This window comes from Triturus cristatus, chromosome 8, assembly GCF_964204655.1.
Source record: "Triturus cristatus chromosome 8, aTriCri1.1, whole genome shotgun sequence".
In the NCBI taxonomy this organism is placed as follows: Eukaryota; Metazoa; Chordata; class Amphibia; order Caudata; family Salamandridae; genus Triturus; species Triturus cristatus.
The window spans coordinates 1,337,739,721-1,337,765,612 of NC_140591.1; positions in this window are offsets into that span (position 1 = coordinate 1,337,739,721).

The following is a 25,892-nucleotide window of genomic DNA, read 5'->3' on the forward strand; positions in this document are numbered from 1 at the left end:
TTTGTTAACTACTTCTACCCAAGAGAATTGATTTCCCATCTCAAACCCAATGCTATGAAAGATCCCTTTCTTAATTGGAGGGTAGTAGATCATCATTCCTCCTATCAACCTCCACGTAATTATTTTTTTAATCCCCAGTTAAATGGAAGGTCTCTGAATAATAACCATCAGTCATGTCAGGCCTTAAATTCAGCACATCGGGATAATTATCCCTATACACATCAGAGGTTTAATATACCTACCTCCAATCCCTATGCAGTTTTGCATGGTCTGGAAGATATAGATTGACTTAGTGTTGAAGATGTTCAATCACCGGTAGATTCGTCCCAATCTCCTCTTAATGTTACTGATCATGCAACTGAAAGTGTGGAAACTCTAATAATAGAAAATGCCAGTCCCCAACAAGTACAAAATTCCCCACAGCTCGGAGGTCGGGATACTACTCCAATGAGGAATACTAGTAGTGAACCACCTAGACAGTCGGGGGTTGTAGAATTAAGAGAATTAAGACCTTTAGAGAACCCCCCTGTAGAGGAAGCAATTAATATAAATAAAAGTCCCGATACAAGAGAACCCGACATCACACTACAAATTATGTCATGGAACATCGCGGGTTTACGTGCCAAAATAATGGACGGATCCCTAATGGACTTTGCTCAAGATTATCATGTAATCTGTCTACAAAAGACATGGTCCACCAATGAACAACATTTGATGGGCTATAAAACATACTTCTCAGCGGCAGTTGCAGGTCCTTATGGTAGGGCAAAGGGGGGCTTGACGACTTTTATAAAAAATACTATACCTGGTTTAAAAGTAACCCCTTTAATACTTCATACCAATTACCAGATATTGAAACTTTCTTTTATAAGGAAGGGGGTAGTCCTCCTAGTAAACTTCTATGATAATCTCCCAGAATGCGAGAGATTAGATTTGTTTGGGGCTCTTCGTAATAAATTCTCCACCCTGATAAAAAAAATACAAGGGTCAGAAGTCCCAAGCATCGTTTGGGGTGGTGACTTTAATCACCACCCCTGCGGTGCGAAAAATAGCAACATTTGCGGGGTGGGGGAAGAAACAGACAACCATGTGACCCACTTTAGCCATACAAAGATAGGAGATTATCTTAACGAAATGATGTCGGAACTAGGCCTGGTGATTCTAAATAAAATAGATATTTTATCGGGTCAGTTACAGGCTACTTATTTGGGTAGGGGGTGGGAGACAACAATTGATTATTTCCTGGTTTCAGCTACACTGGAAAGTAAAGCTCAGAGCTTTAGATTAATAAATAATATATTAAGTGATCATGCAGCCTTGGCTTTTAATTTGATCATCGATGTGGGGAAATTCAAACCACATATGATGATGAACGCTCTTGCCCAGAATAATATTCACCTTACAAAATTAAATGGCTTTACCATAGGTTGGGGCAAGATAGATCCAGAAGAAATAACTAATAAGGTGGTCCAGGCGGTATATCCCGCCATTGGGAAATGTTTAGACAGCGACACCAATCAAACAGAACTGCTGCATAATTTTAGCATAATTTTGGAAAAAGTAAAAAACCTTTTAACATGCACTAATAAAGGGGAAAAGGGCGAGAAAAGAGGGTTGTTCAGTCATGAATGCACCTTAGCCCATAAATTACTAAAAAAAGCCTTGACAAAACCCGAAAGAGATCAAGAGGAAGTTCGAATTTTAAGAAGGACATACAGTATAGCCTGTAAAAAAAGGAAACAGGAATTAAAAAAATCTCTATGGGATCAACTATACGAGAGTTCCCAGGCTAAAAATAGTGAGCTGTTCTGGAAGGTAGTAAAGACCCCCTTCCTGACAGACAGTTGTGACCAGCCAAGAGTCGAAGTAGCGATTGATGGCCCAACATGGGTAAACCACTTCTCTAAAGTGTTTACCAAAACACAAGCGGTGGACCCACTAGAGAAGATGAATGATAGTCTTCAAGAAATGTTATTTCCGATTCCCTTAACCTTTGAATTACGCGAAGTTATAAATGCTGTTAAAGCAAGTAAATCTGGAAAAGCCCCCGGACCAGATGGAGTTCCAGTTGATTTTTTTAAATTTAAACTTGACCTATGGGCGCCAATCTTGAAGGGGGTGTTCGACGCGGCAATGAATCATGGGCTAATTGAAACCTGGACTCAATCAATTATGATTCCGATTTTTAAGAAGGGAAATAGAGAGGAGGTGTCCTGTTATCGGCCAATATCATTATTAGATTCTCTTGGTAAAGTTTTGGGCAGGGTGGTCTTACAGCGACTTCAGGAGTGGGCAGAAGATCATAATATATTATCTGTTTTTCAGTTTGGCTTCCGGGAGGGCTTTGGTACAATAGAACAGGCACTGAACTTAAGCCTACTGATGGGAAAATATGTTACAGCAAAAGAAGGAAGAGTGTATATGGTCTATGTCGATCTTACTGCGGCATTTGACTGTGTTTCCCACTCAAAGCTCTGCGCTGTCCTTACTGAGATGGGCATAGATGCAGCCCTGGTAAACCTTCTCCGTGCACTATATTCCAACGCCTCGTCCAGGGTCCGTTTTGGAACACAGGGTGAATTATCCGAGTCCTTTAGGGTGGAACGCGGTGTGAGGCAGGGTTGCGTCCTGGCCCCCTTTCTTTTCTCACTCTACACTAATGGTTTGGAGGCAGAGATGTTGAGAGGGGCCCTTGACCTCCCTCAAACAAAAGATCGCCTCATTCCAGCGCTTCTGTATGCGGACGACGCAGTAATTTTAGCGCGTACTCCGCGAGAACTGCAGAAATCCTTAGATAGGTACTAGAAGTTTATGGGCACCCTGGATCTCAAAATAAATATTAAAAAAACCTATGTGATGGTGGCAGGAAGGGATAGGAAAAGGGGAAAGTCCATCTTCCTAGAGAAAGAGAGGCTGGAATTCACTACCCAATACCCGTATCTTGGAGTCATGATTGATGAAAAACTTAATTGGAAAGCGGCTATTGAAGCTCGAAAACACCATCTCCTGCGAGCAATAATGGCCCTCATAAAATTCTCCCAGAAACTAGGAAAGAGACCACCCGTAGAATTGCTTCGCATTTATGCAGCGAAGTGTCACTCAATCGCACTCTACGGGGCGGGCCTGTGGGGGCATAAAAACACGACTGTGCTGCAAGTTGCAGAGAACACTTTTAGGAGATTCCTTTTGATGACTCCTAAACGAGTATCTACATTCTCTTGCCACGCCGAACTTGGTATGACCCACATCGAGGATTTGGCTAAAATACAACCTCTCCTTTTGTGGCGCCGTATCTGGACATCACAAAAAAATGTTCTCACAAAGGAGATTGTAGCAGACTGCATGTCCCTGGAGCATGCAGGGAAAATCGAGTGGTTGCTGTTTGTAAAAAAGTTTTTTACCGATCTGGGCCTGTCCAAATACTATGTTAATCCTGAAATAATATCTGAGATCTCAAAGAAAGAGCTAAAAATAAGAGCTCTCTCTCATTTGGAAGAAATACGGCTAACCAAAGAGATAAGCAAGACATCTGTTCAACACTCCATGATAGTTGCGACCACCTTGAACATTGAACCATACTTGACCTATGTTGATTCACAATTTGAGCGTTTTTTGTTGACGCGTTTTAGAATGAACATTTTTCACAGGCTCGTAGCTTTCCCCAAATGCAATTCCTGGAAAGAGACTTTAGGGGCGTGTCCCTGTGATGAAATTTCGGTTCAAACAACAATGCACACCGTTCTGTTTTGCAAGTTTTATGCTGAGCACCGTAATTTATGGCTAATTCCAATGTTAAGAATTCTTGGTTTTAGACGATGTCGTCCTGCTATGCTGCACCTAAATTTTTGAATACGGTACTTATTACAAAAACTGTCGTGACATTTTTAAAGTGTATCTATCATCATAGAACAAATCTTGGTTGATATAATCCCTGTTACTCTAAATAATTGTATATAATGAGTTTATTGTGGATGATTTGTTCTTTGTATGTGCTTTTATGGTTATAACTGTCTTTATATAACCGAATAAAGATTTATATATATATATAACAAGCCATCTGGCTGAGATGAATGCTACAGCTTACTTCTTACCACTAAGGCAGATTCATCCTCATCTTCGCCCTCTGACGTTTCAGTGCCTCACATGTGGGTGTGGTGTTTGGTCTGGAGCACTGTGTGACACTGACACATCAGGGGCCGGAGATGTGGATGTAGAATTAGCAGCAGCATTCATCTGCGCAATGTCTTGTGGCCTCACTCCCATGATGAGGATCTGCAGGGCATTGAAAAGTCCATCTACAGCTTGCTTGTGTGCAGCTGTGGTAGCCTTTCTTTGCGCCTGTATCCGCTCCATGTTCTCCATGACCCTCCTTATGTTTCCTAAATCACGGATTACATCGCTGTGGCCACCCAGACTGGACAGTCATTGTTGTCTCGGAGTCATGACTCCAGCAATGCCAGCCATGGATTGCTGGAGGGCATGGGGAGGACTGTGGGTGTGCGTTAGGGAGTGTAAGTGGTCCCTGATGGAACTTAGACACCCTCGTATGGCATCCAGTTTGGCTGCCATGAGGGCGAACCCCACCCGCACCTGTTCAGCCAGCTCCATCTGGCAATCTAACACACGGAGTTGGAAGGCCATGTGTTCTTCGGTGAGGTGCTGGGAGCCAGATGTGGTGGTGGGTGCTTCCTGCTGTGTGGTCTGTGCAGCGGGTGGGCTCACCTCGATGGTTCTGTGCTGCCCTGCTACAGGAGGTGGCCTGCTGAGGTTCTCCATGAACTGGAGGAGTTTGTCGAAGTCGATGTCCGGGGGCTCGTCTCCATCATCACTGACGTGCTGTAGGGTCTGCTCTGCAGGAGGTGTTGATTGTCCCTCTGCAATGTAAAGGGGAGATGCAGTTTCACAGTGTGTCCCATGTCTGTTGATGCATTAGCGAAGTTTACATACAGACTGCATGACAATGTACATTGTGACTGTTTGTGAGGAGATGCCTATTTGATGCGGGACAGTGGACATTTGTGCTACATCATGTGAGGTTGTACTCGTACATTGTCATCTCACAGTTTCCTGCTATGCCAAATGTGATTGGCCATTTTGTACACACAGTTGTGTCCTGTCGTGAAAGTACTGCAGTCTCTACCACATTGTTGTCAATGTTGAGGTGCTCAGAATCTTATGTGGTTGTACTGCTGTTTGGAGCAGGGATCAGGGACATGATCCAGAGTCATTGTGGGTGTGCTGTGTGCTCTGCTTACTTGTGCATGTGTGCCATCCCCCCAGTCCCTGGTCGGTACTCACCCTGTTGATGTTGTGTCAGGACATGTTGAGCAGTGTCGGGATCCCCAACTCCTGGCACCGTGTCCCGACTGATGACTGTGGCCACCATTTTCTCCATGTCATCCAGCTCCGATTGTGCCGCTGGACCCCCACCTCCAATCTGCGTTGCTGCTTTCATGTTGGCATCGAGTTTCTTCTTGGTTTTGCCCTTCATATCATTCCAGCGCCTCTTGACTTCTTCCATTGTCTTCCTCAATGCTGCAACTTCATTCACATGGTCCAAGATGGTCTGCCATATTTACGTCTTTGTTGCCAATGACACGTTGGAGGTGATGAACAGTTGTTGGTAGTGTTCTATCACCTCCGTAATGATGATCCTGTTTTCCTGAGGACTGAACCGTGTCTTCCTCTTCCTCTTCTCCTTGGCCTTGCCCGAGGTTCCTTGCTGGTTGTCTGTGGGGCTTGTGGGCTTCCCGTTGTCCTCTGCACTCGGTCCGGGTGCATACATGGTGCTACGCAGTTTAGTTATTATTATTTTTATTAAACTGCTTTTATAGTGCATTTTCCCACATGACGCGTGAGAATTGCAGGCCTGTCACTGGTTATCGCTGATTTTACTATCGCGATTTGGGACATCGCAACTTTTTTTGCGTTGGTGTTTCGCATTTTTGTGGGGTTGCGTTGATTTTAACACGGTCATTTGTCACGTTATCGTGAGACTATCGGATGGTGCCGTCGTGTTGAGAATACAACGTTAACACGGTGTTATTTTCCCGCGATAGACTGCGATGTGCAAAGTTGCGTTAAGCTAATTTTGCGATAATTAACACACGTTCTTAAGAATATCCCCCAATGTGTTATGTATTGTTCATGATCTTCTTTTCAATTATTTTTTATTGCTGGGTTCATTTTGGGCTTTTTGAGAAAGGCCTTGTGCAGGCTTCCTCTTAAGGGGGTATGAGCTTCAGTATTTCAGTCCTGGCAAAACAGCAACAGTCAACAAGCAGCAGCAAACAAGGAATGCAGGGAGATAGGAGGTATCTGGACCACAGAGGGAGTGACATCTATATAGGCAATTGGTTCTTGGGGGCACTGTACTTTTATGACACTTGCAGAAGATACATTTAGTGAAAAACCTTAAGGGGGCTTCTATGGACTGGGGAAGTGAAAGAAGGAAACAGGTAAGCAGTGCATCTGGGTAATTCATGGTAGGGGTGTCTAATTACTTAGCTGTCTGCTGAATAAGCACACTTTTTCATACTATACACCCAGCAGATTGGGTTTCTGTCATAGATGCTTACTGGCCCCATGTCATGAGAGACTCCATCAGCCAGACTGGTGCTTTAAATACACACAATGACAAATATTGATATTATAAACCCTGGATGCTGTTGGGGAGAAGGCATGGGATGCATAATTTTTTTGAGCTGCCTCAGAGTTATGATTGCTTTTAAATCTGGGGCATTGTCAAGAAGCCAAGGATGTTGCTAAGAATGCCCACAGCAACACACATTGCACGCTCCTTTAACACGTTAAAGGGACCAATATCTACCAAAAAGTGGCTTAGGACTGCCTCATAAATATGGAGCAGGCTCCTGTGCTACGGAACTTTTCAAAAAGTGATGTTCCGATGGCGCAAGGGACCTCATAAATGAGGCCCACAATATTTTTTGCATCTGGCAGAGTTATGAACTTATTAGTTAGCTAGAAGCTCTCTTGGAGCATAGGTAAAATAATAATTACCAAACAGAGGACTGCTTATCAAGGCCATCTCTGAAGGCTCTCAACAGAATAAAATGAAAGATATAAAAACAAGTGCTTTTAACACTGCACGTTAAGTGAAACACTTACGATAACATGGGCATCAATACGTGAATTTACCTTTCCGGAAGCATTTCTTTGGCCTGTATTTTAGGGTATATGTGAAATTCCAGATGGAGTATCCCAATCAACTTTCATTCCCTTGATTTTCATTTCACCTATTTCTGGGTCAGGACGTTTTCACTGTTTAAGAAAAAACACTTTATTATGCTTTGCCTCTATTTTAGTATATCTTAGTTGTCTACAAATTGATATTTTTTTACTGCAGTGTGTACACTCTGTCATGCTCCAACATACCTTTGTGAATTGGCTCCTAAACATTTATAACAGGAATAAATTGAGATAATTTGGGTCATACTCAAATAGATCTGGCACAAGCAGGAAGGATTGTGCTGTCTTTGAGATGTGATATTTTGTAATCAATTCACAAAGGCAAGAGTATGTAAAAGAGTACTCCTGGGGCTGTATTTCAGAAAGTGCTCCAGCTGCACTTTGGTATTACAGAGGGGGCTGCAGACACTTGTGTGGCCCCTTCTGTAACACTAAAATCTCTGGAACACATACAGTGCCAGCGCTTTCCCAAGAGGGGTTACCCTGATCTGCATGGGGGCGTGGCCCTATGCAAATGAGGGAATGCCTTTGCTTTTGTGCCCATGCTTTTTTATAGACACAGCGCAGAGGCAAAGAAGCTGTCAGGGGGCACACTGACAGTGCGCCCCCTGATAGCAGCACTCTGGAGAGAGTGTCATATGGACACCCCAGACATCCCCTTGCAGGCTGGTGCAGTCACTCACTGCACTCGTCTGCAAGGGCATCTCTAATCTCCTTTAAAGGTGTAGGCAGATTGCTGCCTGGACAGTAAAACACAGAGCGGTTGCTTCAAAGCCGCTCCATTTTTCACTTGAATGTACTGCCCCCAGAGCAGCGCTAGTTGTCCGTGCTTGCTCTGATCATGTGTTTTGCAGCGGTGGGGCAAGCCGGAAACAAAAGGAGCTGAGCAGGACTGAAGAGCGATTCGCGTTCTTTCCTGAGCCGTGTGTGTCTCCCGTCCTGTCCTTCGTTACGTACCTGATTTCTTGCGGGTGCTCCGACGGCCGTGGAAGGTTTCTCGCCAGAATCCTTGGTTCTGCTATGCCGCAGGGCCTTCCTTACCTATTCTGCATTGCTGATGTTCCCCAACGCTGCGGGGGCCTTCATTACCTGTTCCACTTTGCTGACGTTCCCTGACACCACGGGGGCCTTCATTACGCTTACTGCTTCACTGATGTTTTCCGATCCTGCCTGCCTTCTGAGTTTCCCAGATTACGGCAGTGTGCTAACTCCAAAGAGGTCTTCGGTTGTTTCCTATAAAAGAATCACATAAAGATATTGCTCACAAAGATCCATGTTTATCTCATTTTATTTTACTTTTGCATAAATCATATGTATTCTTATCTCAGATAGTCTCCTTGGTACATGGAGATTCTCTTCCTTTGCTGGCATTACTTGATAGCTATAAATAAGAACGATAAATAATATTAGTCTCCAGGGATTAAAGAGGATGTATTATATTCTTAGCAACTAGCCCTGCACATTTTTGTGTATATTTATGTGTTATTTATTATCCTTCCTGGGAATATATGTTTTTTAGTTTTCTCCTTGTTCTCATGGATATGAATACGTTGGGGCTTATTTGGATTCTACGCTGAACCTCCTTAAGGTTAGTTCTATGTATACCTCTTTTGATTACTGTGGCATGTTATCATAAGTGTTTGTTCATAATATCATATCTCTTCCATGGATAAATTCATACCACTGACCCTGTTGTTAAATATCAATATACACTAGTGGAAGAGGGAATTCTCCAGGTAGTCATCATATCGCATTATAAATTGAACCTCTGTGTTATTTTTATTCTACATGCCTTTTTTAATGCATATAACCTTAACTCTACTACAGGAATCACATAAAGACATTCCAACAAGAATATCAATACCTGATGCTTGTTGAAGCTGTGTTTTCTTTCCCTTCTCTGTTTCCTTGTTTAGTTTCCCCTCTTCTACTACTGTGTTAGCTTTGAAAGTGTTATGCTGACATTGGTGGGTATGGGAAGTTGGGACCTATCTTCGTATCTTGCATCTAGCCCGTAAAGAAACAACAGGTGGGAATTAAACTAGTTTGAGGCTGCCCTGGGGGCAAAGCATTCTGTGTAATAGGGTGCACCTTCCCTGTTTGCACCCAGTGTAGTTGTTTTAAGGTTCACCGGACGCAAACAGAGAAAGTGCGCCCTATACATAATAGGCCCCTGTGGTACAACTTCCCATACTTAGACCTGCTTTTGTGAATCAACCCATGTTTGCTTGGCTCTCTTGACTTCCATGTTGCTCACCAATGATTTCCTCTGTTCACCTCAATGTCATACGATATTGATAGTATTTGACAATTAACGATTCCAGAGCAGGAACTTTTCATGGGATGCGCCAGGTAGAATAGGATTACCTTTTCATGACTCTTCTGAGAGCCAAAATGGCAATATAGCTTCTGTAACATTGGCTCTGATCACAGTCCTTGCTGATATAGACTCCTTTAGAGCCACAGTTAGAACCTTGCAAAATATCCCATGTGAGAAACAGTGGCGTAACGAAACTCGAGGGGTCCCCCCTGCAAAGTACATGGAGGGGCCCCTTCCGGCTCACTCAGGACTTCTCAGGCCAGCTTACTTTGCTAAGGGGGGCCCCCTGGAGCTCGGGGACCCCCCACACTGCAGGGGCTGTGGGGGCTTTTCTTATCCCCGGTGGGAAACTGGGTTACTGGTTGACTGGGGTGTGGGCCCTGGTCAAGCAACAACTGCAATACTCATCAGGGTAAGGCACAAGCAAACTCCAAATTAACCTGTGCTCAACCCCTTGGTAGCTTGGCACAGAGTAATCAGGCTTAACTTAGAGGCAACGTGTAAAGTATTTGTCAACAAGTCAAATAGTGATAATGTGTAAACATCATAAAATTGATTACTACACCAGTTTAGAAGAATAGAGCTGTATGTGGTAAATAAAACAAGACCTTACTGTCAAACATCTAATCAGCAGAACCAGAGTTATTAATTTTTAAAGATTAAAGAGTAAAATAGTGCCTAAAAGCAGAAAGCACCAACTGTGTCTATCTGGTGGCATAGGGCTGGGACAAACTCAAAAGTTCAGGCTGACACCGATGGCATGCAGGTCAGAAGAGTCCCTGATTATTTCTTCTGAGATTTTACCTTCTCAAGTTTAGGGCCAAGAGTCCTGTTCATGTTGCAGAGGGTTGCAGGGAGAAAGGAGAGTGTTGTGGGAGGTTGTCTGCATGGCACGAAGTGCAGGCTGGTGCTTCATGTTGGCGGTTACCCGCAAGCAGTTGATGCTGTGCAGAGACGGGCTGGCGGTTCCTTGCACTGATTTTCGGTGTAAGTGGCACGGTCTCAGTGAGAACAGGCCTGTTCATGGTCACGAAGAGCCCAAATGCTTAATTTGAGTGTGCTGAGCCACACCAAGGGTCCAGAATTTCAGGGGTTAGGAACTTGCTATAGCTGGGGTCCAGGAGTTGTATGGAGAGCCTTTTTATGGTCCTGAAGCTCACATCATTAGGTCCACAGATTAGTCCTTGGAGTCACTCTGGGGTACTAGGTGAAGTTGCAGGTCCAGTTCTTCTTTCCCAGGCAAGAGAGCAGCAGATGAGCACAGCAGTGCAGCAGTTCCTTTAGGGCAGCAGTCCAGCAGAATGGCAGTCCTTCTAGCAGCACAGCAGTCCTTCTTCTTGACAGAGTATCTACATGTCCAGAAGTGTACAGAAGTGGTGGTGTCTGAGGTACAGTATTTATACCCAGTTGTGCCTTGGAAGAGGGGAGAGAAGCTGCTAGAGGTTATCCTTTGAAGTTCACAGGCATCCTTCCCTGCCTGTCCTGGCTCCAGACTAACTACGGGGGTGATGCAGCCCTTTTTATGGGAGCATAAGACAGCCTTTTCAAGTGTAAGTGGGGCTGCGCCCAGCTCCTCCCTCTCATCCTGCCAGTGATGGTCCATACAGGCACACCTAATCTCACTATTGTTTGTAGCTGTCTAGGAGGAATACCCAAAGCCCAACTGTTAGCTACACCCAGTCATGTTACCTGAGACAAGCTACAGGTACTAAATGGCTAAGTGAGGAAAATACCAATTCTCTAAAAGTGACATTTTCTAAACAGTTATTTAAAATCTGACTTAACCAAAGGTTAAGATTTTAAATTATGAATCTAGAAACACAAAACGTGATCTGCTTACCTATTCACATTTGCAAATTACTTTTTCACCACCATGACATTTAAAACTCAAAAGTACAGGTCCTAACCTTTAAATACAGTGTACTCCGCCCTCTGTGCTGATTTGGGCCTACCCTAGGGTTGACTTATATGTATTAAAAGGGAAGGCTTGGTCTGGCAAAAGTTTTATTTGTCCAGGTCGAATTGACAGTTGAAAACTGTAAATGCAGAGGCTGCAATAGCAGGCCTGCGGCATATTTAAAGGGCTAATCAAGTGGGTGGCACAATCAGTGCAGCAAATCCACTAGTAGCATTAAATGTACATTCCCTGGGCACACGTAGAACCACTTAACTAAGGACATACAAGCAAATTAATAACGCCAATTGGGTATAAGCCAATGTTATCATGTTTAGAGGAGAGAGCAAAAGAATTTTAGCACTGATTAGCAGTGGTAAAGTGCAAGAGTCCTAATGCCAACAAAAACGAATTCAGCAAGTAATATGGAAGAGAAAGAAAACAAGCCAGATCTCACTGTACTGCATGGACCTACGGCCAGATGTAATAAGAATCAATTCACAAAATAATTTTTCCAAATTGCACACTGATTTTTTTTTTTATTAAATTCAGTTTTTGACAACCAACCTACGTACTCCTAGGTTGGTTTGCAAAATCACCATTCGAAGTGGGTAACAATTTTCCTGCCTCATTGGTATTCATGAAGTAAGTTGCAAACTGTGGCTTAGTCTGATTGGATGCCATTACACTGATTTTGGCTTGCTAGGCTCAGCAGACCACAATGTCTGTGATTACATTTAAGTAAAGGAAATAGAGTTGCATTTAACAGGTTTGTAGAAGAGTTGACAGTGATCTCTTGGAGGACTAGCCACTAGCAAAATAACTATATTTTTACATTCACAAAAGCGAGTGGTTCCCAACCCCCCCCCCCCCCATTGCAACAGGGTTCCTATGTCCTTCAAGAAGATGGTAATGTTTCAATTGCCCCTTCCAGCTTGGAATGATATACATAGCTAAACTCACTTTTCAATTCTGTAAGCACTTATCACATCTCAATATTGGTATAGCACATTTGAAAAATCCATTTAGGGATTTCAACCCATGTAATGCAAAGAATCGCAGGGTTTGTGATCGCTAAATGGCTTCCTACATCATGCTCATGGTATCTTATGCCAAGTGTAAGTCTAGGAAGTATAGACACTGCAGGGTAAACGCCTGATTAGCCATACTGTTTGGTAAAGACTCTTAATAAAAATTGTTCCAGCCTTGTTTACCCAGCGGTGTGTTGTACAAAGTTACTCACATATCTGCTACTTCCCCCAAACATAAATATGAACCTTCTAACGTTTTGTAATTAATATACATATTAACACTGGAAATGTTTCTAAGTGTCAGAACTGAAGGAACGTCAGCAGTGCCTTGCTCACTATTGGCCACAACACCAAGGACTCAAGTTCAATATTTATTAGATTAATTCTAGATTAAAACATGAGCATGGTCGTTGTAGTGACGTGGGTCAGGGCACTAGGACCCTGCAGTGTAGGGCATGCCGGAGGTGCATTGGCAGCCGAACGTGCTGCTCGATAGACTGGTTGACATTGCAGAATCATTGGCTCTCTGTAGGGTGCAGTGTTCAGCACTTGATCACGGTGCACTCATTTCAGAATGGATTAAGCTGTGAGCAGAAGGGATTACAGCAGTCATAAATCCTGAAGCGTCAAAGCAATAATAATTGAACCACAAATGAGAGGCATAATCTTGCCCTTTTAACTCTTCGACAAAGGGACAGGCACATATGTGACAGTAAATAAAGAGAGGCTTAATTATGGAGATCTGTAAAAAACAAACGTTTCCAATTTACTTTGGATAATTCATATATAAATCCATCAAATGACCTTCGATGCAAGTAAACATGAAATCCGTGAACTTTATAATAAGACTCCCGCGATAAAAGTATCGAAAGGTTTGAAAGATGACTGAAAAAAACACGAAAAGCACGTTATTTGGATGCGCAAACCTTACAAACAGTAGTAGCTGTGTTTTATTACAGTGTAAAACATTGGGGCTTATTTACAAGCCTCTTGCGCCACTTTTGCCTCATTTTTACCATGGGAAAAGTGACGCAAAAGTGGCGCAAGGGGCTTGTAAATCTGCCCCATTATCTTTAGGGACAACGCCAGTGGCCACCGCTTGTCTTCATGAGCCATCCATTGATGCCGCAGTACATTGCTTTCTGCGCCAAGAGGAACGCAATTTCTGTGAAGACATGACGTTATCGATGTCATACCTAACACGTTGAGATATTTGTACACCTCAAGACATCGCTCAAATACGTACAAAGGCAAGCTATTAATGTTAAATGTACATTAGTGTGTTATTAGTTATAATTACATGTACCGAACCATCGTGAGAAAACTGTTCCTTGGAGCACAGTGCTCTTGGGGTCATATGAACATGTTACTCACTGAGAAGAAATTTTCATCACATACATTTTTTAAAAAGTGAGAGCAATTTATAATAAGCCTTAAACTTCTCATTTTTCCATTGTATATTTTGCCCAATATAAGAGCCAGATATATACAGCACTGGTTACATAATTTTCAACGCAACTTGCGACCAGTGTAGTATTTTGCAAATTGACGTATGTGCTAATAGGTCGGTTCACAAAATACTGATTCCCAGTGGGTTGAAATTGACCTACCTCATGAAAATTAAGGAGAGATGTCACAATTTGAGACGCACTAAGACTCGCAGCCATCACAGTGATGGTAGCATGCTGGAGTCAGCAGACTACCATCTCTGTGGTTGCTTTTAAATAAAGTAATCATATTTTCCAAATGCAGCTCGTTTTCAACAAAGAAAAACAAGATGCATTTAAAAAACAAAACGTAACTTTTTTTCATTGAATACGGCCTGCTCTTAAAAACAATTTTTTTCATCATTCTCAAAGGGGGAGCAGTCCCATGGGGTGCCTTCCTGTTTGCGAATGGCTTACCACTACAATTTCGTAATTGACAAAATATTAATGTTCTAATATTGGTTGCAAATCATTAATACATGCCATTCAGATTTGATATTTGGAAGGGACATGCTAAACACGCCCCTTCCAATTGGTATCGGATCACAATCCCAAATTGCCATTTGGTAACCTTTTACTAAATCGCATTATGTGCTTTGTATACCAAAATTCATTTTTGGGATCGCAGGAGGCCAGGTTCTGTAAATCACGCCATTTTCAAAAACAATTTCCACTTACAATAATGGTGAAGAAACGCAAAATTGCAATGTCTACTTTGTAACAATTTGCAAGGCATGGGGATGGGAAAGTGGCATTTTCCACCTCCCTGCAATTTGCAAGCATCAATGGTTTGCAACATCGGGGGTAGTTGCAAGGCATTGATTGGATACTTACACCTGTAAAAGGATAGTATCCATTTTCAATTTGAAAGATTGCCAAGAGGGACATTGCCTCTTTCAGAATGAGAGGTTTGGTTATTTACAAGTCAGTGTGGGGGGTGAGCAGTGGCCCCTTGAACCACTGCATGCTTACCCTGATTGCTTCACCCCATGCCATTTAAAAAAATGCAGTAATTTCCCTCTAAGGATCGGGGACTGCAATTTTTGCATGTGGCAATTCAGAATGCAAGGATGGATGTCAGTTGCCCCTCTTTCTATCTTTGAACTATGATTTTAAACCTAAATATGTATAATTATTTTTTTGAAGAATTGACAGTCTTGTAGACAATTCAGTGGACTGATTGTGGCTTTATTTGTTTCATATTAAGCTGATCTTTAACCGGCTTTACTACTGAATTTTCCACCGAAGCAGAGATGTTTACTGATGTCAAAAATGTGCATCTATCCAGTAACTACATAGGTAAATGATACATACTTTTTTTTTTTTTTTTTAATTTCTTTTTATTAAGTTTGTTACAGACAATAGCATCATCAGAAATGTCATATTCACTTACATTGTTTTGGCAATACATAGTGTCCTCAGAAGTGCAGTCATCATAGTAATACTCCCTTCCCCAACATGGCTGTAGTTCAGCTAAACAATCGAGGGCCAAGTAGCCCGCCCCCTGTACTATAAATAAATGATAAATACATATAGTATATATATAAATATATAGTAAATGATACATACTTTTCATACTTACGGAAACTGTAAAACAAATTGATAACATGTTACAATTGTCTATTGAACTATAAAACTGTATATTTGTGTGTTTTTATTTATTTTTATTAAAAAAAACAAAAATGTTCTGCACAGTGAAGGTAATAACTTATTACCACCATTTCTAGTGCGGGATTCTAAGACACATAATTCAAACAAATAATTTCTGTACAGATTACGTCAGCACGTGGGCATGTCACACGTATGAATTCTAACAAGGCCAACTCAGCCTACCATTCTTGTAAGATCGGAAAATTAAAACAATGAATTATTTATTGGTAGAATCTGTAAATTACATTAACTAGATGTGGCAGAAATTTGATAAGAAGTAATACATAGAAAACTAAATTATTAATATTATTTTTCCCCAATTATTATTGTGATTCTTGCTGTAATTATTAATATAATTATTATTATTATTATTATTATTATTATTATTATTATTTAACTCTCTGCTTATGTCAATTGAAGTTCTAAAATGTTTATTAACAGAAGACAAATATATCTTTGAATCAACTTATCAGTCAACAATAAGGTAACCTGCAACCGTGATATAAGTGAGCACTATTACAGGACACATATATATAGCATTCTTCAAATAGGCTTTCAAATGGAACCACATGGTGTCATGAAATAAAGGCAGTACATACGTTCTAGAGTCAGAGCTCATGAGAAAGGAAGACAACCTTCTACCACAATCAAGAGGAGAGAGGAAAGATACAATCAACCAGCCTCATTGTTGTAGTCACATAACACCAACAGGTTATTTCAGAAGAGCCCTCAGCCACTTTACAATGGCTTGCTTCCTCATCGGGAAGCTACAATGCCTCCTGTACCCCATGTGTGTACCAGGTGGCGTTAGAATAGAAACAAGGATTTATTTAGGGATCAGGCAAAAATTTAAACTGCCTAGAATTGATACCCAATCTTGTTGATTTATTCTAGGGTTCCTCTGGCAGGATTAAAAGCAATCAAGATGGTCAATGGGTTCTTATTGAGATACCATCTAGGGGCCTGATTCTGATGTGTTTTTGAAAGCTTCCCGATCGAATGGGTTTGGGAATGGTTCCCGACCGAATTGCATCAGGAGAGTCTAACCGACCGAGTACGATGCATCCGGATGCTTCCAGATACGTTTTGGTGGACTCCCATTGACCTCAATGGGAGCCTTTGTCCTGATCGAATACATAGGCTCCCATTGAAGAAAAGGGTGGCTGAGGAAAATCTGGCATCCTGTGGATGACAACCCCTGGTGCCTGCCACAAGGTGCATGGCTGGTAAGGGGGTACCCATGGGTACACCCATGGGCCCGATTGGGAAGGCTCCGGGTGCAGGGGAGCCCACTATAGGCCCTCAAAGTCTGATTCCGACTGCCGATTCGAGTCGGGCGACACGATTCGGAAAGGCTGTCCAAATCCAGCATCGGACTCAGTCGTTTGGAAACAGGGCCTGTAGAGACGTACGATCCTGCTCCGTCATTCTGAATGCCGTCAGGTTTGGAGTAGGAAATTCCTAATGCCTAACTCACATTATAATCGGTTGGTCCGAAATCTTTCCGATTTGGTCGGAAAGACACATTCCCAATCCGATTTGGACAGAGCAAATGCTGTGAGGAGGCCTTCCTAATCACATCGTAATTGGGTCCTTAGTGTGAAACGGATTTTCAAAATTATCTTGCATGCCATTTTTCACATGATGGTCTTTTCTGCAGGACCTGTCTTGCACAGGTGAAAATGAATTGAAATTGCATTATGCTAAATTTCAAGAACTTTCACTAATTTAATTATTGTTATTTAATTATCATCCAGGTATATTTTAATATTTTGCTATTACTGTACTCAAAACCCTTGAATATTCCATTTAATATTCTTCACAGAAGAAACTCCAAATGTCCTTCTGGATTGTCTAGATACAGTTGTTGCCTTGTTTTGAGGTATGATAGCCTCCTGATGGAGCTGCGGTAACCTTAATTTCACCAAAAGCACTGCAAAATGTTACTTATAAGTTTTAAGGCTTTTTTCAGGGAAATCTGGAAAGATTCCTTGCTGGGACCTCGAGGGCCCATTCTGATCAGCCTAATACATGAATTATCAATAATAGAGGAGATTATTATGGCATGATTTAGATGTTCTTTTTCACGTAAGGAGAGTGAGAGAATGAATCGGACAGTTGCTTTCTCCCAAATCAACTTTTTTTCCCTAAAGGCAACTGTTGCCTGCGCCTGTGTTCCCCTCAGGGGCTACAGTTCCTCCTTATTAGAGATGTTCCTACGATATTTTTGTCAGATGGAATATCAAAGATATTGACGGAAACGCCTCACTCACATAATAGTGACATGCTTCATCATAGGCGTTACCTCCACACCCAGATAAGATGGTACTATCTGGGCGGACTCAACCACTGATATACTGGGAGTTCTTATAAGTAGGTCACTGGTTAAGCAGGCGAACCAGATTTTTGATACATACACTAAAAATACCTACAAGTGTACCTCCTCTTGATTCTTTATTCTGAGGCACTTGTGATATCATTAAAAGCCATGCGTTGGGGTTTTTTTGAACATTAGTGTGTTCAAATTTACCCTCTACTAAATGCCAACATGTTTCGGCCCTCCCTAAATAGCCCAATCGGGTCTGGGGCCTTCGTCAGGGCGTGGTGTTTTTAAAGCCTACTTATGAGTCCCTGCTGGGGCTTAACACATGTATTACATGCACACCAAAAGTGAGGCCTAGTGCACTCACCTGTACTTCTTGTATTCGAACTCCAGTAGTATTTCTACTGGTGGATGCTAATAAGCATCATGCAGGAGACGTGTGTCAAAGGTGGCGTCCTGTAGTCACACATTCGTCAAGGTACCGCCACCGCTGATCCGCCTAGTCCACACATCGCCTGCCGTCGATGATTTAGATGTTGACAGGAGCTGAGATGCACTGGACTTAATTAAAATAGAATAAAAAATGTGATTTGCCCTTGTTGCCATGCTGATTCAGTACCATCCCACTGTACAAAGAGACAGTTTTGGTAAATTGCCTCAGGGAGGCAGAACAATTTTCTTCAGAGAAGCTTGTCTCATAGCTAAACTTCCACTACTAACACAGTCACCAATTTGCAGTTATTAAAACCCCTATCCTTAGCCATATGAGTTGATACAAATTTGAAGCACAGGTATAACCAACCTCCAATACCCCACCTAGCAAAAGTATTAAGAGACTCATGCAGTTCAAGTTGTCTCAGGGAGGAAGAACAATTTTCTTCAGTGAAGCTTTGTCTTTGTTTTAAATGCTTTAAATATAGTATAGCCATTGACCTTTTGTACCTGGAATATCTTTCCATACACTTCCCTGTTCTCGCAGGCTCTTGCAGTTGACGTGTTTGAATTGATGCTGTGGGTAAGAAAATTGTTGGCTAGGTGGATCATCAAAATCGCCTCAATAAAGATCAAGATAATGAGGTGTTCATTAATCAGTTTGGCAAGCTTTGGCAAGCTTTGTTAATAGGGCTGCCCAGTAAAAGATGGCCTACCCCATCCACATCAGCACTTAATTGTAGGAATCTCACAACCCTTCTAGGTTTCCTATGATCCCATATAAATGCAGCGATCAGTCCCTCTAATTTTTTTGCAAAAGGGCAGGTATATTGGGAGGGCTCTGAAAAACTACAAGATATTACGAAGGAGAAACATTTTGATAATGTTCTCTCTCCCCAGTATGGAAATACCATTTTTTAAGCTATCCGTGGTGTCTGATTGAGGACTTAATTATAGTTAGCTTTCCTTTATTTGTGATGTTCAGTGGTAAAGGTAACTTCAAAGGAACATAAAAATTGGATAAAATGGAAAGCTGGATCTTTTATGCATACTGGACCCAATTCACAAAGGGAACTTACACTTTTGAGTGAGTTCACACTTTTGAGAAACTATGTTTCGGTATTCACAAACTGCACTTTTGTAGTAACTTACACTTTAGTAGTATACATGGCCAACATCTGGTACCTCAACACCCTCTCATAGAAAATAATGGAGGCAGAATATTAAATTAAACTACACTATTGAAAATAGTTAAAACCATAAATAAATATAGATTCATTTTAAAATATAAAAATTAAACATTTATTATTTTATCATAAAATATTTCACATTTAGTGAATAACATTCTTATTCTAAATTATTGTAACATTAACTTTAATGAAATTAGTGCATTGATTTAAATGAATTCAATATATCACTTTAAATACCTATTAATACATGTTAAACATATTTCTTCTTCAGGTGGGAATCAACTTTTTAATTTAAGCCTCATAAAAATAATTTTAATTTAACTTAATATATTACCGTTACTCAAAGCTTTTATTCATAATTAATATAATAGTTCTGTAGCATGTTTTTCTATTTTGTTCTACATTTCAAGTAAATGCGTAAAATGAATTTATATTAAAATTTAACATGAAAATATTATTTTATTGATAAAAATGTTATATCCATTATTTTAACTTTTTGCTATTCATTACCAAACAGAGACTGCATTCAGGGTGGAGATCTCGGCGTGAAAATATGGAACATTTTGAGAATTTTTCAGTTAAGTGCATGTACTTTAATCTGTTCAAAGTTAATAAGAATGTGCAAAACTCTACTCTGTTCTATGCTAGTGAACCTCCTCTTGTCAGATTAATGGGCATATCAGCAAGGCAGCGCTATGAAATTATTGCTGCTTTTGTGTCCGTTTTCGGCGCGAAAAGCTGCGATAATTTCATCACCTTATCAGCAAAGACACGCTATTGCGTGTTTTACTGACTTAGCGCCCGTCACAACAACACCCCTCTTTGCATCTCTAATGAGATGCAAAGTGGGCGTTCCATCCCAAAATAACTGGAGAAATGTCGCTAACCGACATTTCTCCAATTATCAATGGGCACGCTAACAAGCATAGCGATAAGAAAAGTAGCGCTAACCGTGTTTATCGCTACTTTCCTTACGCCTGCTTTTAGGTTGACTTAGCCATGTTATCCAATGGAAGGTGGATATCAAGGTTAGGTCTGCCCTGCCCTATCAGCAAGCTATCGCCAAATGTTGTGCGATTATCGTTGTATTTTCAGTGATAATTACACATTTGGCAGCTTGGGCCTGGAATTTTATCACCTTTGAGATAAGCGTTGCTGATAGCACGCTATCTCAGCAATAAAATTCAGCGCTAGCCGGCGATAATTATCCTTGCGCTAAGCGCACTGAGCGATAATTATTGCCGGCCCTTGCTGATATGCCCCCTAGTCCCCTACTGTTTCCTAGTTGGTATGGACTCAGGTAAGAGTTTAGGAATATAAACTAACATGTACGACCATGGGTGTTCTCAAACAATCAGGTCAATGTTCTATTTTAATGCCCAGTGATCACTAAGCACAAATATCTTTGTGTACCAGGTCGAATGATGGCATATTTTATTAAATGATCACTGTCCGTTTGTAACAAGTGTGGGACACAAGAACCTGAGCTTCAATGGTGTGGTGTTCTCTTTAACTTGTAAGCACAGCTTGTCAACAATCTCTTAGAAAACCAATCCAAAGATAAGTTTGGGAACAGGGTTGCCAATTTACCCTTAATCAAACCATTTAAGAGGCTGCGCTTTTTGCGATCATAGTGCAGAGAATTTTTTCTATTAATCGCAAGGTTACACACTTGGAGCCTGTAGGGTACATATAAATATTAAAATAGTTTTCTTTCAAACTATATAGCAGTATTCAAAATGTGAATTTGTAACTCATCAAAAGCATTTATAACACAAGTTAATACCACTTAACTTGTGAACTACTTTACACAGAGAGAGGGCTTAATTATGAGTTTGGCGGTTATGGTACTGCCGTCAAAATGGCATTGGATTCACCGCTGCCAAGCTGGCAGTCCACTGCCAAATTACGATGCTGTTGGATTGCTGTAGGGAAGACCACCAGAGCACTGTTGCTGCCGCCAGCTTTTCGCAGACCGCTACGATGGCGGGTGGGGGATAGCAGCTGTTAGAGGGCAGTACAGACAATGTTACTTCCATCCGGATAATGAGTTGCCTTACCATGGAGCTGACCATGGCGGTGGGACCGCCTGCTTCTAGTTGCCAGAATAGAAGGAAATGGGGTGCTAACTCACCCATTTCCTTTTCTTCCCTCCAGTCTTTCATGATGATCCCTTCCTCCAGGGCCCTCCCTACACAGCTGCAACTTGACCCCGAAGAATACGACCTGGTTGGTGATGAAATGCAGGTAAGTCCATTTTGCACTTGTCACCCATTGAGTGGACTGAGCACATACGGTCTGGTCCCCAGCAATGGCAATGTACTCATACTGGGTATTTTACATGTGTCATGCATTTGTGTACATTTAACACTTGTGCAGTCAAAATGTACATATTGGGTATTTTACATGTGTCATGCATATGTGTACATTTAACACTTGTGCAATCAAAATGTACACAAATAGGGAAAGATTATCCCCGCCGCTGGGCCAGTGGGAACTTTGTAATATGGTGGACGAGAGAACACCATCTTGGGGATGAACTTTAGTCCACGGTGGATGGTGGTAAGATGGCCAAACTCGGAATTAGGCTAGAGTTTCAAAAAAGTAACCAAGGAAACCATATTCACTGCTCACATTTAATGTTGCACTGTGGGTATTCATGGAATGCCCATTCTGCCACCTCTTGTCCCCCACGTCCTAAATTGTTGGGGAAAAAGCTGTGTTTTTGACAGCCGTATCTGACTTTAGTAAAACCTTCATGACAGGCCAGCTGCTACAAAACAACTGCCGCCATGACATCATAAGGTCACTGAATTTAGGCGGAAGTTGCTGCAGGCGTGGCCTGATGGAAACGTGTTGTAAGAGAGAAATTGCCGCCTCCCCCAAACAGCGAGCAGGAGAGCGCAATGATTCGTATTTGGGCCTCCGTGCAGGAATGAAACTAGCGCATCACGTGACCACTCCACATGTCGAAATGACATAGGAGCCGTGGTGCAAAGCCTTGAACGTCAGGCGGGGCGAGCGGCCGACACAGCGGCCTTTCCCTCGCAGTGCTGCGAGTGGCGGCGTTCAGGGTGCCCGACCCTAGGATACAGTGAGAGAGCCTGTGATGGAAGCCAGCCTAAGTTCTGCGGGGCTCTCATGTGGCTGAAACGCCAGAAACGCGCCGGCCTGCCAGAGCGGGTGAAGGTTTTTTTCTTTTGTTTGGCGTGCTGTGGGAAGATTGTGCTGGGTGCTGCAGAGGACACCGGCATCTGCCGCCGTTTGCTTTGGTGGATTCCCCCCAGTCAAGGAACATAGGTGAGCCCGACTGAGCCCCTGATGATAGGGCCACTGAATGACCCCCTCCTCGTTGGGGCTCCCCCTAGGTAATCCCACGTGCTGAGGGGAGGCGCAGACTCACCAACCTTTTCATTTTTTGACTCAAACCTGCTGGACACCGCGAGGGGTGCACATGAAATTAAAACGCCGCAGCTTGACTCCTGATGTGGTGAGAGAGGAAAGAAATTAGCCGGAGGGGAACTGCAAGCTCATTTGCCAACACGACTGGGGTTTCATTGACTGCAACATCACATCCCTGATATACAACCCCTGCCTGGTCCCCCAAAATTGGCATTCTTGCTGAAGTCGGATGCTCTTAGAAAGATTTGGACACCTAAATGCGTGATGGTTGTTTAAAACTAACCTTTTGGCTTGGGTAGTGGCAGCATCACTTTTGATACAGTATTATCTTAAGTTGGAAGTACTTGCTGTGGAACCGCGTAAGGCTGCCACTAATCTGTGGGTCAGGCGCTATAGTTATACTAGACAGTAAAATGGGGAAACATGCATGCCTCTCCAAATCAAAAACCACCGGTGCATCAACATTTCCCCCAGCCTCAATTGACAAAATGCTGCAGAGAGGCATAGGGGTGGTTAACACAGAAATCGAGCTGACAGAAAGGAGATTGTCACTTACACCTGACCTATGTATTCAAATGTCTGATCCACCTGCCCTGTTAATTCCTTCCCAAACTCCTCCAGTAGACTCACCTTCTCCACCACCACCTCGTGATGTCCCAACCAGGAAAGCCGCCCGAGAGCAAGGACCACTACTAGCATCCCAAAGAATGGGAAATGAAAGCAAACGTCTGAGGCAGGATCAAAAACAAAGAAAGTCTGTGAGGATGTTGTAGTCATAATTGAGAAGGGCAAAGGGCAGGGACAAAATCAACATAGCCTCCCATCCTCTCGAGCAGGCCTGAATTCCCCTTCTTGGGCATCAGACCTGATGACTGAATTGAAGATTCATTTAAGAGTGATTGTGAGAGAGGAACTGGCTCCCTTAATGAACCATTTAGATAAACTGATAGCAGTAGGGGGGAATATACCACTTAATTCTAATTCAAATCCCTCCCGCTCACCAGGAAAAGGGATAGACATGGCCTGCCAGGCGGACACTCCTGTCCTAATATCTCCAGACGGGTTGGGTGGGCAAGCACATGCCGGTCCCACCACAACTCAAGAGACAAGGGACTTGAGCGCCAGCCATCAACAGGCAAGCATGAGTACTAACCTTGCTACTAGGACGGCGACCATACTTCCCCCTATAAGGGTTAGGGACAAAAGTACCCTCCCTTTACCCGGGCCAAGTGGGCACCTGAGCAGACAGGCTCCGATAGGTGAGACCGATGTCATGCCCGAAACTGCCAATCTGCCGACTATAAACGTACCCCCTGCCTGCTCCCCGTATGTAGCCATATTGGCAGGAATCCCTGAAATTGCTTCGAATAAGAGGGAAGCACAACTTGATCTTAGAAATAAATGTCTCTTCTGGCTAGCAAAGCACAGACAGTTTGATTATGGTAGGGCAGGGAAAGTCTTAATTGTTCGTAGAGTAGGTTGGGTAGGAAACCGACAAAAACAAGTTCATTGGGGCTGTGTAGTCATTCATTTTAAAAATACCAACACTGCGACCAACTTACTCAACCAGATTACATATCCCCAGGATCCATCAACAGGAATCACACTTTACCCTCTGGAGTTCTTCTACATCCAGCACCAAACGCCATCAAACGGTTACATCTCCTCCATAACCCCGAGATGGCCAACAACACCACAAGGGAGGGTGGTTGGAATATTCCCACCAGGCCCTTACTATTTAACATACCAGTCAACAACAGGTATGGAATCCTGGAGGAGGTAGATTGACAAGAGGAGGGTCAAACGAGGGATGGGATTACTGGAACACTGGGGCATGATTCTAGATGGGTAAAGAGCAGTAGGTCAAGGTCAGCTGCAATAGCTAATATGTGCTATGGAAGACTTCTAGAGGTTGGGTTTTGCAACTTTCAATATCTTGGCCATCTCAAGACGCAGAGGCAGACTGCCAGGGGGCCTATCTATCTGGGTGAGAACACACTTGGGCTGTAGAGCCGAGAAACTCCCAACCCCCTCGAGTGACATACAGTGTGTCTTGCTCACCAATCCCTTCTAAGATAAAAATTGCCCTTATGAATGTTTACTCTCGACCCGTTCCCACTGGCCAAGAATCTGCTACCATAGACCAACTGGGCCTTTTTCTACCTACTATTGAACCAGCCATTTGGTTGATTGTTGGGGGTGATTTTAATTGCCTATTCGAACTCCTTACTGATTTGAGCAATACCTCCCTAGGGAAGAAGACCAACAATGGCTAATCCCAGACACACAAATTCAACATATCAAAGCGTGGACCCCTCTGGCATTGCAGCTCAACTCACTCACTCTAGTACACTCGTTAAGAGCGTACAATGGCCGAACAAGATTGGATACACCAGGTCAGACATCTTTCAACAGAGTAGGCCAAGCTTCTCTGCTGGACCACACTCTGGTGGAAACCAGGTTATTGCAAAAAGTCAGTGATTTCCATGGTACTACGAGGCAGGATAGCGACCATAATGCCCTGATTTTGGTCCTGAAGTCACTGAATTTGGGTCTCTCTAACTCCCCATGTACTTCCACACCCGTGAATAGTATGCTACGTTTAACAAATAACAGAAGGAAAGTCAGTTGGGAGAAATACTAACAGTCACCCTACAAGCTGGCAACAGTCTACCAACTAATAATTCCATCTATGATACAAATGTGGGAGGTAACATCTGCAGAGGGTCCGATGTTGGATGCTGGGAAAGTTGCCATAATTCATCAAGAGCTAGCATCAAAACTGGAAGACATATTCTTCCCAACAGTACGATGCAGGCCAAATACTCAGCTCAACCTGATTTAATACCAAATGCCGCACAGCCAAGCAGGCATTATTGGACGCTGTGGAGGCAAAGGAGAGGCCACGCATTAAACTAACCCGGGCTCTGTACAAAGAGATCACTCACCAGGAG